This window comes from Pleurodeles waltl, chromosome 5 (genome assembly GCF_031143425.1).
Source record: "Pleurodeles waltl isolate 20211129_DDA chromosome 5, aPleWal1.hap1.20221129, whole genome shotgun sequence".
Lineage (NCBI taxonomy): Eukaryota > Metazoa > Chordata > Amphibia > Caudata > Salamandridae > Pleurodeles > Pleurodeles waltl.
The window spans coordinates 754,609,273-754,621,651 of NC_090444.1; the positions used below are offsets into that span (position 1 = coordinate 754,609,273).

The window sequence follows — 12,379 nt, forward strand, 5'->3', positions numbered from 1 at the left end:
ATGGGGTTTCGACTTGTTTTCCTTGGTTGGTTCATACTACTCTATGCTGTGCCCATGGTGAGGGTACAGACCGATAGGTGGATCTCGGACAGATACAGGCTTGAGCAGTGTCACAGCAGGGTTTCCCATTGTCCCCCATGCTATTTTCTCTTGCTATAGAGCCCAGGGCATGTCAATTAAAATGACTGTGGTGCATTGAGGGTCACAGATAGGTCTGACTATCGACATTGTGTCACTCTACGCAGATGTCATGTTAATCTAAGGGCCCAATGGATTCAATCATCCCCTGTCCTTTTCGAACTTGAATGATTTGGTTGAATTTCTGGATTAAAAATAAATTGGTATAAATCCAAACTTTTCACAAATGGTGGGCTCGAAACAGTAAAACTCATTTACTCCTGAACCTGGGGTTAAGCTGGAAAACCAAATATTTGAAAAGCCCAGGGATACAAGTTGCAAATGATAATGAGAACCCATAAGTACTCAATATGGTTAAGAAAGTGACACAGCTTTGAGACTCTTGTGGAATTCTGAATGACATTGACATTGCCAACTATGGACAGAATATTTCTGGCAAAAATGGTATTGCTCCTGAGTTTCCATTTTTGTCCTACAGAACTGGCAGTGCCCTTTGCCATTAAGTTTGTTTTGGGACCGGGACTGACTGATGCCTTCTTTAGTCTGTGCAAGTAAAGAGTTAAATTAAAGTAGCAATTGAAGCTCCTATAGCCGAAAGGTGTCCTAGGTCTCTCTGACCCATGTCTGTATCATGATGCATCACATTTGCAACATGATATACATTTGTTTCGGACCACAATAACTGCGAAAAAAGTCTTCTTTTGGGGAAAGCCCGGGCATAGATAAAGTTAGGCCAGCTTAGCTGAAGATGTGATTCACTGAGTTGGCACACCCAACTTGTTTATTGACTGTATCAGCATTGAGAATGAAACGTCCCTGGTGAGGTTTTTTTCAGTACAAAGCTGAGAACCAAACTGGTGCACATCTTAAGACTTGGCAAACCATTGTGGGTGGGATGCCACCTTCACCCTGGCAGGCCCTATCTCCTAGCACCGCCGGCCTGCAGGGACCAAGCCGCCCAGGTGAAAGCAATGGCTTGGCTGCCTCTCACTGGGGATTATGACAGCCCTTCAGCCTGTAGGGCCCCAGACTCCTCCTCGGTCCAATGCCACCATGTCCCGGATAGTGGAGGCGACCCTGACAGGTGCTTGGAGCCCTGGCCTGCAGGGACTTGGCCTTCCAGGAGAAAGCCAGGGCTTCACCTTCCTCTCACTGGGGATTACTGGAACTGTTCAGCCTGCATGAGCCCCAGACTCCTCCTTGGTCTGACTCCACCATACCGCTGGATCTGCCTATGACTAGACAGTCATGGAGGCCCCATCACTGCTCCACACCCCAAAGGGACACAGGAGTCCTTCCCAGTCTGTAGTCACCATACACTGGGCAGAACAGATACCCCAGTCCACTGGGTAAGGACGCCCTGCACCAGTGCCTTCTACCTTCATAGTGCCTGAGCCTGGGGAGCCATGGAGGGTTAAGCCTCCAGCCAACCACCCTCTCCTATTGGGCATGCCTGGGAAGCTGTTCTTGCTTGACCAGTAAGCCCCCCAAAACTGTGGGCTTAAAGAACCCGGTGGTGACACAAGTTCGAGTTAGCTGTGCTTGCCAGTTCGCTAATCATCTGGTCGGCCAGCCATCGACTGGTGGCCTGGTCACCCAGCCCAGTGACCAGATGGCTCGGGCAGCCAAAGACGAGGACAACACTCAGGTGGCTCCTTCCTAGAGCCAGTCACCAGCTTCTTCCCTCTAGGTGACTCTGCTGGTGCCTGCTGCAGCCATCTGGTCATCCTGTTGACGTGCAAGGGATTGTGCCCCCATACCTGCACCTGGCAGCACAGGGCAGAAGGGGGATCTGTTCTTGCTCCAAAGCACTTGGTGAAGGCAGCCTCCCATGGGCCCTCACCCCAGCCCTTTTGCCAGCCTTGCAACAGAGGGACCCAAGGGGATTCCAGTGCCCATGGACGGAGACAAAAGTTTGACTCAGAGGATAACTTTCAATAATCACTGAAGGGTAGCTGCTCTGCTACATACAAAACTCAGACCCATAATTAGGTTGTCTATGAATGATTTAACACCAGCTGCCCCCCAAAAATGCAGTGCACTATTGGCAATGGAGATGACCCCCCACTGCGTTCGTTCTCTGGTCACCAAGTGAGCAACAATGTGCAGCAGCCTAGAGGCCGGCTATCGTAGCCAACCGGGACTCCACAGAACTGCAATATTGTTGCAGTTTAGAAGGTTTCTGATGTAGAACTTGTGGTTTCTTTCACACTGAGCAGGATTATTATTGCAACAGCACATCATCAGTAGGGGAATACTAACCTGTCTCACAATGGTCTAAACCCAGCTCACATTCCCTAATAGTGGGTGAACAAACCAATGCTTGGTGAATTCTGCTTAACAATGATAGGAAGAGCTGACATCAAAGGATCCAAAAGCAATATCGCTACAAACATTTTGCTGCCACAAGCCAGTTATCCCTGTGGTAACTTTTCAGACACCTCTTGCTTGAAACACAAAAAGTGAGAACAATTGTGAAACCCCACTTTTTCACAGTCTCTCTTCATACTGAAAACTGAGATCTTGGGTACTTTTGCCCTTCAGCTCCCCTGGAGGGGTCAGTCCTCTCTGAGCTCACCTTAGGACACCTGTGTTATTGTTTGAAAGGTATACTGCAGTACTCAAACTATTCACCTGCCATTGTCCTAAGAACCAGCCAAACCAGAAGTGAGAGCCCCATAAGGCTCATACCCCAGCCCCATTGGGTAAGTGCTAAAAGTAGTGGCATTTCACGGGTGGCTTGTAAGCCTCACACTTATTCCACACTTCACATGTCTAGGAAACTGCTGTCTGATAGTTTTAGGTTGTGAGTTTTGATAATACCATCAGTTCTGTTGTTTAGTATATCTCCTGCATACATATAAGAGTGAGCAATATACAAGTCTGGAGTTTTTCTGAGACATAATAAGTTGTTCACTTTGTTGATTCCCATAGCTGTACACAGCTTTGGTATACCAACACCACCATTTGATCTTTTTCAGTACAACAGCCCAGTGTATGTGGAAGCAGGTAGAAATAGATAGTTATCAACAAATTTCTTTATTGTCTGGTCTACTTCAATGAGAGTCTTTGCTTCTGACTCAGGACTCAGGTATTGCCATAGTATTTCAACCTTTTGTGTGGGCTGCAGTGGTAAACTGTCACATATTTGAGCCCATTCTGTTAGCATCTCATTTATTTTGCTGTTTTTTGCATTACTTGTACGAGGATCAAAGTTCAATCCGAGGTATCTTTCAGTGTCACCTGGATGTATGCTATTAGTTATCTTTTTCAAATTGCTATGTATGTTGTCTTTGCGATGACTTATGAAAACTTCATGCACCTTTTTGACATTTAGTTTTAGGTCTGCTGTTTTGCTGAATCTTTCAGTGATTCTCAAGCCAGTGCACATACCTTCCCATGTGTTACTCAGTACTGCTATGTCATCTGCAGGCTAAAGCAGTGAATTGTTCAATAAATCCATCTGAGCTAAATGTAAACCCCTTGCCGTTTTTCTGGAGATCACAGATTAAAATGTCCATGGCAAGATTAAACAACAGAGGGGATAGCGAATCACCTTATTGGACTCCAGACTTTAATATTATTTCTGGGGTAGGTTGTTTTTCCCCTTGAAGTAGGTGGAAGAATCTGTGTATAAGTCTCTTATTAGTGTTCAGGTATATGACAGAACTCCTTGTCTTTCGAAACTCTGTATGATGTGATAGTGACTGACAGACTGACTGAGTTAAATGTTTTTGAACTGTCTGTGAATACCACTGCAAGTGATAGTTTATTCCTATGTGCCCATTTATGATATTCTCTATGAGTGTCTGGTTTTTGAGACATCCTCTCACCTTCTTGAAGCCTTTCTACCATGTATTCAAGTATACAAAAGTAGTGAGTCTTTTGGGCAGATTTTTGTCAGTAACTTGATGAATGGTGTAGCAACTGTAATCAGTCTCCAATTGGATATTTTTGTTCAGCTCATTTACTGGTATGTTTTTGGGAATTAATATTGAGTGGTTCTTTTTTGTACATTCTGTGATCTTCCTCATTTCTAACTAAGTTGATATTATTCAGACCGGTGGCACGCCTCTGCATAATTTGCTTGATTACCTCCACCTTTCCGGTTTCCCATGGCACGTTTTAGGGATGTCCCCTGTCACCCATTTTTATCGCCATTGTGATGGAACTGCCTGTAGCTCACCTCCAACAGCACCACTCCCATTGTGGCTTGGCCTTCATGCTCCGAGTGGTGATGGTTTCTATTTACACAGATGATGTCACTTTATATGTGTTGGAAAATGGGTTATTGGTAGGGCAGTTAGGTACCTACACCTAGTAACAAGCCACTAACCTCCACATAGGTACAGTTAGGTCTCAGTAAATTAATCCCAGCTCAACCCTTGGTAGCTTGGCAACGAGCGTCAAGGCTTAACTTAGGAGACAAAGTGTAAAGCATTCAAATATCACAAAACAGTAATTAAATAAAACACAGGAAACAGTTTAAAAATCCAAAACCAATTTATAAAAATAGTTTATATTTTTATCTTTAAAATGACACAAAAACGATTAAAATCGGTTCAGGGGAACCGGAGATATGAATTTTTAAAGAATTATTACTTTTCTAGCGCTTAGAAACAAAAAGCGGCAATCGGGTCATCTGGTTGCACCTCGACCGGGGCAAAGTCAAACTTTCAGGCCGACCGCGATGGAGCCCTGCTCGGCTACAGGTCGCGGGAGGCCTCGGTTAAAAAGTTACCTTCTGACTTAGTCTTTATTTTGAAGTTTTTCTTCACCGGGACGAACCTGCCAGTTGAATCCGACCTCCTGGAGCCCTTGTCCGGATACGCAATGTGGGTTTCCTCGGTGAAGACTTTTACCTTCGGACTTAGTCGTTTTTTCGAGATGAAAATCCTTCGACCGGGGTAAACCTGGATCTTGATCCGACGTCCATGGAGCCCTTCTCGGATACGATGGCTGGGAGGTCCCGGTCAACTTTTTACGTTCGGACTTAGTCTCTTTTTTGGATGTTTTTCTTTACCGGGACGAACCACGAAGTCAGGCCGGGTCGCGGTTGAGGCAAGCCGGCTAGAATTTCCGCGGCGGGTCGGTCCCTCTCTGGAGCTTTTTTCCAAAAATTCTCAAATCTTTTCCAAACTTCTGGGGCTTCACCCAGATGTTCTTTTAAGGTTCTTTTGGGGTCCACAGCTCACCCCATGGGTCCAGAAGTTCTGTGATGTTCCTTGGGGGGTGCGGACTTCAACTCCCAGAATGCACCTGGCGCAAACTCCTTTTTGGCCACTGGACAGTGGTCAGCTGGTCGCTTTCTTCAGGAGTTGGTGCAGGGGACTCTGGTTTAGCAATTTTTCACCTGTAGCAAACAGGGAGTCCCTCCTTGAACCAGTTGAAGCCAGGCAAAGTCCTTCTTGTGGTGAAGCCCAAGTGTGCAGCTGGTGCAGTCCTTCTGAGTGCAGGTTCCAGGTGCAGGCCAGGGGTCCAGCAGGGCAGTCCTTCTTCTCCTTAAGTTCTTTCTTCTTGAAATTTGGTGGGGATCTGAGGTGTGGGTGCAGGTCTGCCAGTTTTATCCTTGCTCCTGGGTGAAAAGCAGGGGGGCCCTGGTTCTCCAATCAGGGACAGGGTCGTCCCCCTGTGATGACCACTTCCTGGGAAGTGTGGCAAAAATCCATCCCAGAAGGCAACAGTCTCTAAAAATCCAACATGGATGAATCTGATTTTTGGAGGTTACATCTGGCTGAGCCCACCCACTGGTGTGGCTAAAAATCATAAACACACCCCTCTCCTGCCCTCTCCTAATCTAATCAAGGGGGCACCTAGCTGTCTGGGGTTGCAGGATGTGGGGGTGTTGCTGGGTGCTCCAAATGTCCTTCTCTGCCTTTGAAGACCAGTTTGGCCGCCCTCCCCCTTCCTGCCTCACCATCTGCTGAGGGGAGATTCTCTCCCCCAAGCACATTCCTTTGTGTGAAGCCCGGCCACTTCACACCTCATCAAGGCAGCCTGGCAGAAGCTGCTGCAGACTGGCCAATCAGAGCACAGCTGCAAAAACAATGCAGAGCTGAAATTGGCAACTTTTTAGGTAAAGTCTAAACTTTTTACCTGGACAAGTTATATTAAATCCAACAACTGGAAGTTGTGGGATTTATTACAACAATCAATTTGATACCAAATTCTTGGTATGTAACATTTAAGGAGACTTTAAAATTTAAAATAAAGTCTGCCCATTCTAGCCTATGAAGGCCATTTACTTCAATGAGGGAAAAACTAATTTGGCTGTTTTTACCTCACCAGGGCTTATAAATCTATTTTTATAAAGTCCCTGCTTATAGTTACATGGCACCCAGCCCTAGGGGCACATAGGGCATACCTTAGGGGTGACTTATATGTAAAAATAAGGTAGTTTAAGACTTTGGAAGTACCTTTAATTCCAAAGTCGAATTTGCATATAACTTTAATTTAAAAGCAGCCAGCAAAGCAGGCCTGCCTTTAAAATGACACTGGGCACCTCAGCAGTGTACCTAGGTGTGCACCACCTATGCTGTGGTCCCTAAACCTACATGCCCTACCATATACTAGGGACTTATAGGTAGGTTAACTTAGCCAATTATAATTAGCCTAATTTGCATATCCATTTTACACAGAGCACAGGCCCTGGGACTGGTTAGCAGTACCCAGGGCACCATCAAAGTCAGGAAAACACCAGCAAAAAGAGGAAAATGGGGGCAAAAAGTTATGGGGCCTCTGCAATCAGCCCTGTTTTCTCACAATATGTTAAACACCCCCATGGCAATCTAGAGCTCCTGATTCAGGAATCCACCAGATTTAGTGGACTATCTGAAATTCTTATCAATTGGACTAAGTCTTCCCTCTCATGACAACAGCTCAGGAGGTGACCTCAGAGTTCCCCCTACGATGGATGACAGAACCAATTAAGGGGCATATTTATACTCCGTTTGCGCTGGAATTGCGTCGTTTTTTTTGACGCAATTCCGACGCAAAACTAACTACATATTTATACTTTGGTGTTAGACGCGTCTAGCGCCAAAGTCCATGGAGTTTGCGTCATTTTTTAGCGTGGACACCTACTTTGCGTTAATGAGATGCAAGGTAGGCGTTCACATCTAAAAAATTAACTCCGAGGCATGTGCGCTGTATTTACACTCCCGGGCAAAATTCACGCCCGGGAGTGGGCGGGTCAAAAAAAATGACGTACGGCCGCTTTTGCGCCGTTTTTTAGTGCCTGGAAAAGGCAGGCGTTAAGGGACCTGTGGGCTCTGAAGGAGCCCAGAGGTGCCCTCCCATGCCCCCAGGGACACCCCCTGTCACCCTTGCCCACCCCAGGAGGACACCCAAGGCTGGAGGGACCCATCCCAGGGACATTAAGGTAAGTTCAGGTAAGTCATTTTTTTTTTTTTTTTGTGGCATAGGGGGGCCTGATTTGTGCCCCCCTACATGCCACTATGCCCAATGACCATGCCCAGGGGACAGAAGTCCCCTGGGCATGGCCATTGGGCAAGGGGGTTGGGAGTCGAAAAAAATGGCGCAAATCGGGTTGAGGCGAAAAATTTGCCTCAACCTGACTTGCCCCATTTTTTTACGCCATTGGGTTCTATGGGGGTTGGGAGTCGAAAAAAATGGCGCAAATCGGGTTGAGGTGAAAAATTTGCCTCAACCTGACTTGCCCCATTTTTTGACGCCCAAGCCCCATATCCCCCTACGCCGGCGCTGCCTGGTGTACGTCGTTTTTTTCCACGCACACCAGGCAGCGCCGGCGGCTAACGCCGGCTAACGTCATTGATTAAATACGGCGCCCACATGGCGCTTCAGAATGGCGTTAGCCGGCGCTAATTTTTTGGACGCAAAACTGCGTTAGCGCAGTTTTGCGTCAAAAAGTATAAATATGGCCCTAAGTTCCTTGAAGTCTGGCTTAGCCTTGATTTGGACACTCTGTGGCACTCCAGTTATGGCAGCCTAATGGACTGGCTGGAGGAGTGGGTGAATGCCTGAAAGAAGCTCCCGCTCTCTATGGCCAGTAGACTAGCCCTGGCTAAGATGGTGGTCCTACTCGAATTTACTTGTTTATTAAACTCCTGCTTCCATTACCACTATACTTTAGGCACCATCTTTGCTCTCTTGTGGTGATGCTCACATGGGATGACAGGCAACCCAGGATTGCCTGGGAGGTCCTCACACTTCCATTTGAGCAGGGCGGCTGGCAGGACCAGCCATGGACCTTTAATATTTCAGTGTGCAAGTGCACTTCCCACACTATTGGCTATACTCGGTCCAGTTTATGGCCCACACAGTGCCTGAATATGATCATGCTGCCCCATGCCCCTCTGCATGGCAGTGTTCCAAACCCCGAAACATCCCAGCGCTAAGATAGGCACAGTGGTATGTACGTGTGGGCATGAGACGAGCTGAGAAAGAGAGTCCACATAGATGTCTTCTTCTGCCCCTCCATTCCTTTGATAGGCCACACTGCACTACCCATCACTCATGATGTTGGCGCAGGCACCAGATTGTGCAAGCCTCACAACCTTGGGTGATGTTTACCCAGAGGACTCCTTCATCACTCTACAGCAGACCCTTCAAGGACACAATGTTTCTATGTTGGACACTTTCACATACTTCCAACTGAGAGCGGCAATTTGTGGGCTGCATGACTCGTTATATGCGCCACCCCCCACCTTTCGAGCCCTCCATGTCTTCCTGGCGAATCCGTACCCGTGCAGGCTTATCACCAGAATATATGCTGATATGCAAGCGATGGCCCTGGTGCACATGCCCGGCACCCGACAGGCGTGGTCAAACGCCCTTGACATCTCCATCTCTGAGGAGCAGTGGTGCTTCTGCTGCGCTCAAGCATGGGAGCTATCACTCAACTACCGCCTGAGCTTGGTCTACTTTAGGTACTTACACATGTTATAGCATACCCCGGAACGCCTACATAATATGCATCTCCTGGATGATGCACATTGCCCTCGATGTTTAGCGCACTGACATTCTACACCCATCCTGGGACTGCCCAGGAAAGCGGAGGTTTTGGCAAACGGTTTTTGACATTATTGACAAGATCACTGATCGGCGATTAGATCGTACGTCCTGAGTTGCACTGCTGGGATATGTTAAGGAGATTTCCCCGGAGTTGGAAAAAATTACTGCACTCCTGCTGTTGTTGGCTAAAAGGTGGGTGGTGAAGCATTGGGGTCGTCGCGCTGTCCAGCAGAAGGACACCTAGCTTAAAGATGCAGCATATTGTCAGGATAATTTAACGGCTTACTGGGAATTGATGCCTGTGAGATCATGTCCGAAGGACATTGTGTCCCGCCTGAAGATATACTTGGGTGCACAGGCTGGGAGGGACGAGGAGGGCACCGCCCTTGCTGCTCAAGAACCATATTCAGAGAGACTGCACAGACGTTTGCATGCCCTTGTGAGGTCGCTGCTCTGGGTCATCTCATATGACACATCACCAGGACGCTTTTGTTGGTGCTGCTGGTATCCAGTCATACTATGTGCATTACTCTTGTACCTGATGAAGGCCCCTGGCCCGCTCTGTACCTGATGTAGACCCCTGGTCTGCTCTGCGCTCTGAGTGGTCCTAACCCCCAACCCCCCAACTTCCTCATTTTCCCAGATGTGCTTCCTTTACTTTTGTTGGAAGTGAAATTGGGTATGGTCGCAAAGTCTATTGTCATAGATGAATCTGGTTTTTGGATGTACTTATTTCGTGACGCATTGTCTATGCTTTCTCTTTGTAGCTGTGTAAAAAAAAGTTGATAGTATTCAGAGCAGCAAACTTGGTTCCTTAATGGGAGATTGTACAGACCATTTAAGCCAACATTGTCAGACCCCACTGCTTTGTTTAATTTGGCTTCTTCAAATGCGTCTGTTATTTCAACAACTGTTACTTCTTTACACAGATGTTCCTAGTCCCATTTATCTGGGATTAGGTCAATTGGGACACGTTTTGGGTTTCATTTATTTTCCTTTTCAATAATGTCTTTGGATTAGTGATAAATATCTTCAGGACTGATCTGGCAAGTGGCATCTTCTACCCCATGAGTGATTATTTTGGCATTTTTCTTTTTAGCTTTCTTGAAGATTGCCTGATATTCTTTAATGCATCCCTCCAGTTTTGCATGTCTTTTGTAATGATTTTTATTGAGCTTTCCATTTTTCTTATCTTTCTTGAACAGTTCTCACAAGCTCAACAACATTTTTGTTCAGTGTTTCACTCTAATGTTCGGCAGCTGATTTTGTATGGATATCATTGGTATTTTTGGTGATATATATCAAAGTCTTGCATCAAGTCCATACCAGCTTTGTGATGTTGCTTTTTTTGGAGTATTCTTGGTCTTCTGATAATCTGTAACCCAATTCTCGAACGTTTGTGATTTTAGGTGCTCTTTTTCTGCTAATAAAGTAATTGTGCCTTTTTTAATTATTTCTAATTCAGTAAGCACCAATATTTTGTCTTTTGACCACTGTTATGAAGTTTTGCATGCTATAGCTGAGAGTCTAGTGTCATTTTGTGTTTTTGGCTGTGCATTTCATGCATGCTGCAACACTCCAATTTGTTATCCTGAATCTCAATCCACAAAAACTAGTTAGGGATTGTATTTCTTTCTTTTTTCTATCTTTGCACTTGGCATCGTGACATGAAATATTATGAAACTTGGCTTCTTTGTAACATTTCAAGCAATACAATTTCAGTATTATCCTTTGTGTTTGTTATAGACAAGCTTTTTACCTTCTTTTGAGGTTCCCATTATGTCTGCATAAATGTCACAATTGTATTTTTGTTGTGATGTTTTCAAAACATTACTTTCTGGGTTAAGTCACTTTGCTTGTCATTAGAGTTGTCAGTGACCTCATAAACATGTGACAGCTTCTCTAGTCACAATATGTGCATTACTCTTATACCTGATGAAGCTACAAATTTGATGCTTCACATCCCTGCTCATTCCCCATTCCTTAGTGAACTCTCAAAATCCAATTCACATTCGGCTGGTTTTCCTCTTCCCCCTCAAGTTACCCTTTCCCCAGGTACTCTGAGGACTGAGGTTATAAGATCATTGGTCCCAAACGCCATACTTCCTGGTGGGTAGGTCTGTATGACCTGGAGTTAATGTGCAACCTCGCATTAGCTCACAGTGTCCACCAGCTACTAGGCATGCCACTGTACCTTCCTGAACTGCTATTGTGTAATGTAATAATAACTATCTTGCTGGAGGCTAGTATGATTGAGGGATATGAAGACAGGTTACTGGAGAGATAAAGCTTTATTTTCTCCCCCATGCCTCGTGGCATTCACTATTCAGCTGTTTGCTTATTTTATGCAGATCCCCCTGGATCACTTTGGTACAAAGGAGCAAAGGCATAAGTCTCTACTTTGGAACACAAATTACCTTAAGCAACAGAGCTGAGAGAGTAAGAAAGAGAGAGATAAAAAATAGAAAGAGAGGCTTTAGGGCAGCTTTGAGAACACAGACCCCCAGGAAAGTGTGAAAAAATTAGCAACATGGTGCACTCTAAAAACAGTTCCCCAAATAAATGCGGTAAATGCCATAGTTATTGAAAGTGCCAAAGATAGGTTTCTGAGGTTTTTGATCACTTCTGTGACAGGCTCATCATGGTTCTGGTCCCCTGGAATAACCAATAGTGGGTTTCGTGTTAGCTTGTAAGGTGCAGAACTAATAGGGATTCCATGTTCAGCCTTGGAAATCCTCAGAGAAATGAGACATTACCAGGTGAATCAATAATTTCAGGCCTAAATCCTTGGACATCATTTAAGGGTCACCAGAGGTCGCAGTTGTGACCCCTGGGTTCTCCCTTGCGACCCGTGGCATTGTTCTTGTGGCCTCTGTAGAGACCAAAATGCACCAGGAAAAGAGAAATCTATCTCCAGAGTGTATGTCTCCTTTTGAAAGAACTGCAGAATGGCTTGGATTACAGAGATTGCAAACAGTTACACTTCAACTGTTAGAATATGTCTGGTGACAGAGCCACCCACCTCACAGGCCCAGGGTGCACAGAAAGCTTTACTGCAGTGTAGACATTTAGGGCGACATTGGACTCAATGTGTCAACTTAACAGAAATCAACTAGGAACAAAGCAGCTTCATGGAACAGGCAATGCTGAAATAGGGAGTCTTTGAAAGTAAACATTACAAAATGTCACATTTTCTGACTCGCTACTTGCCTGTGTGTGTTTAAGAAAGAGTGAGAGAGAGTATGTG

At 45.7% G+C, this 12,379-nt stretch overlaps 1 protein-coding gene across 1 annotated transcript in view; it reads left to right on the top strand.

Moving 5' to 3' along the window:
- Nucleotides 1–12,379, top strand: part of ESR1 (estrogen receptor 1) — a 1,426,508-nt gene that overhangs the window by 416,765 nt on the left and 997,364 nt on the right. The gene's annotated exons all lie outside the window — the stretch shown is intronic.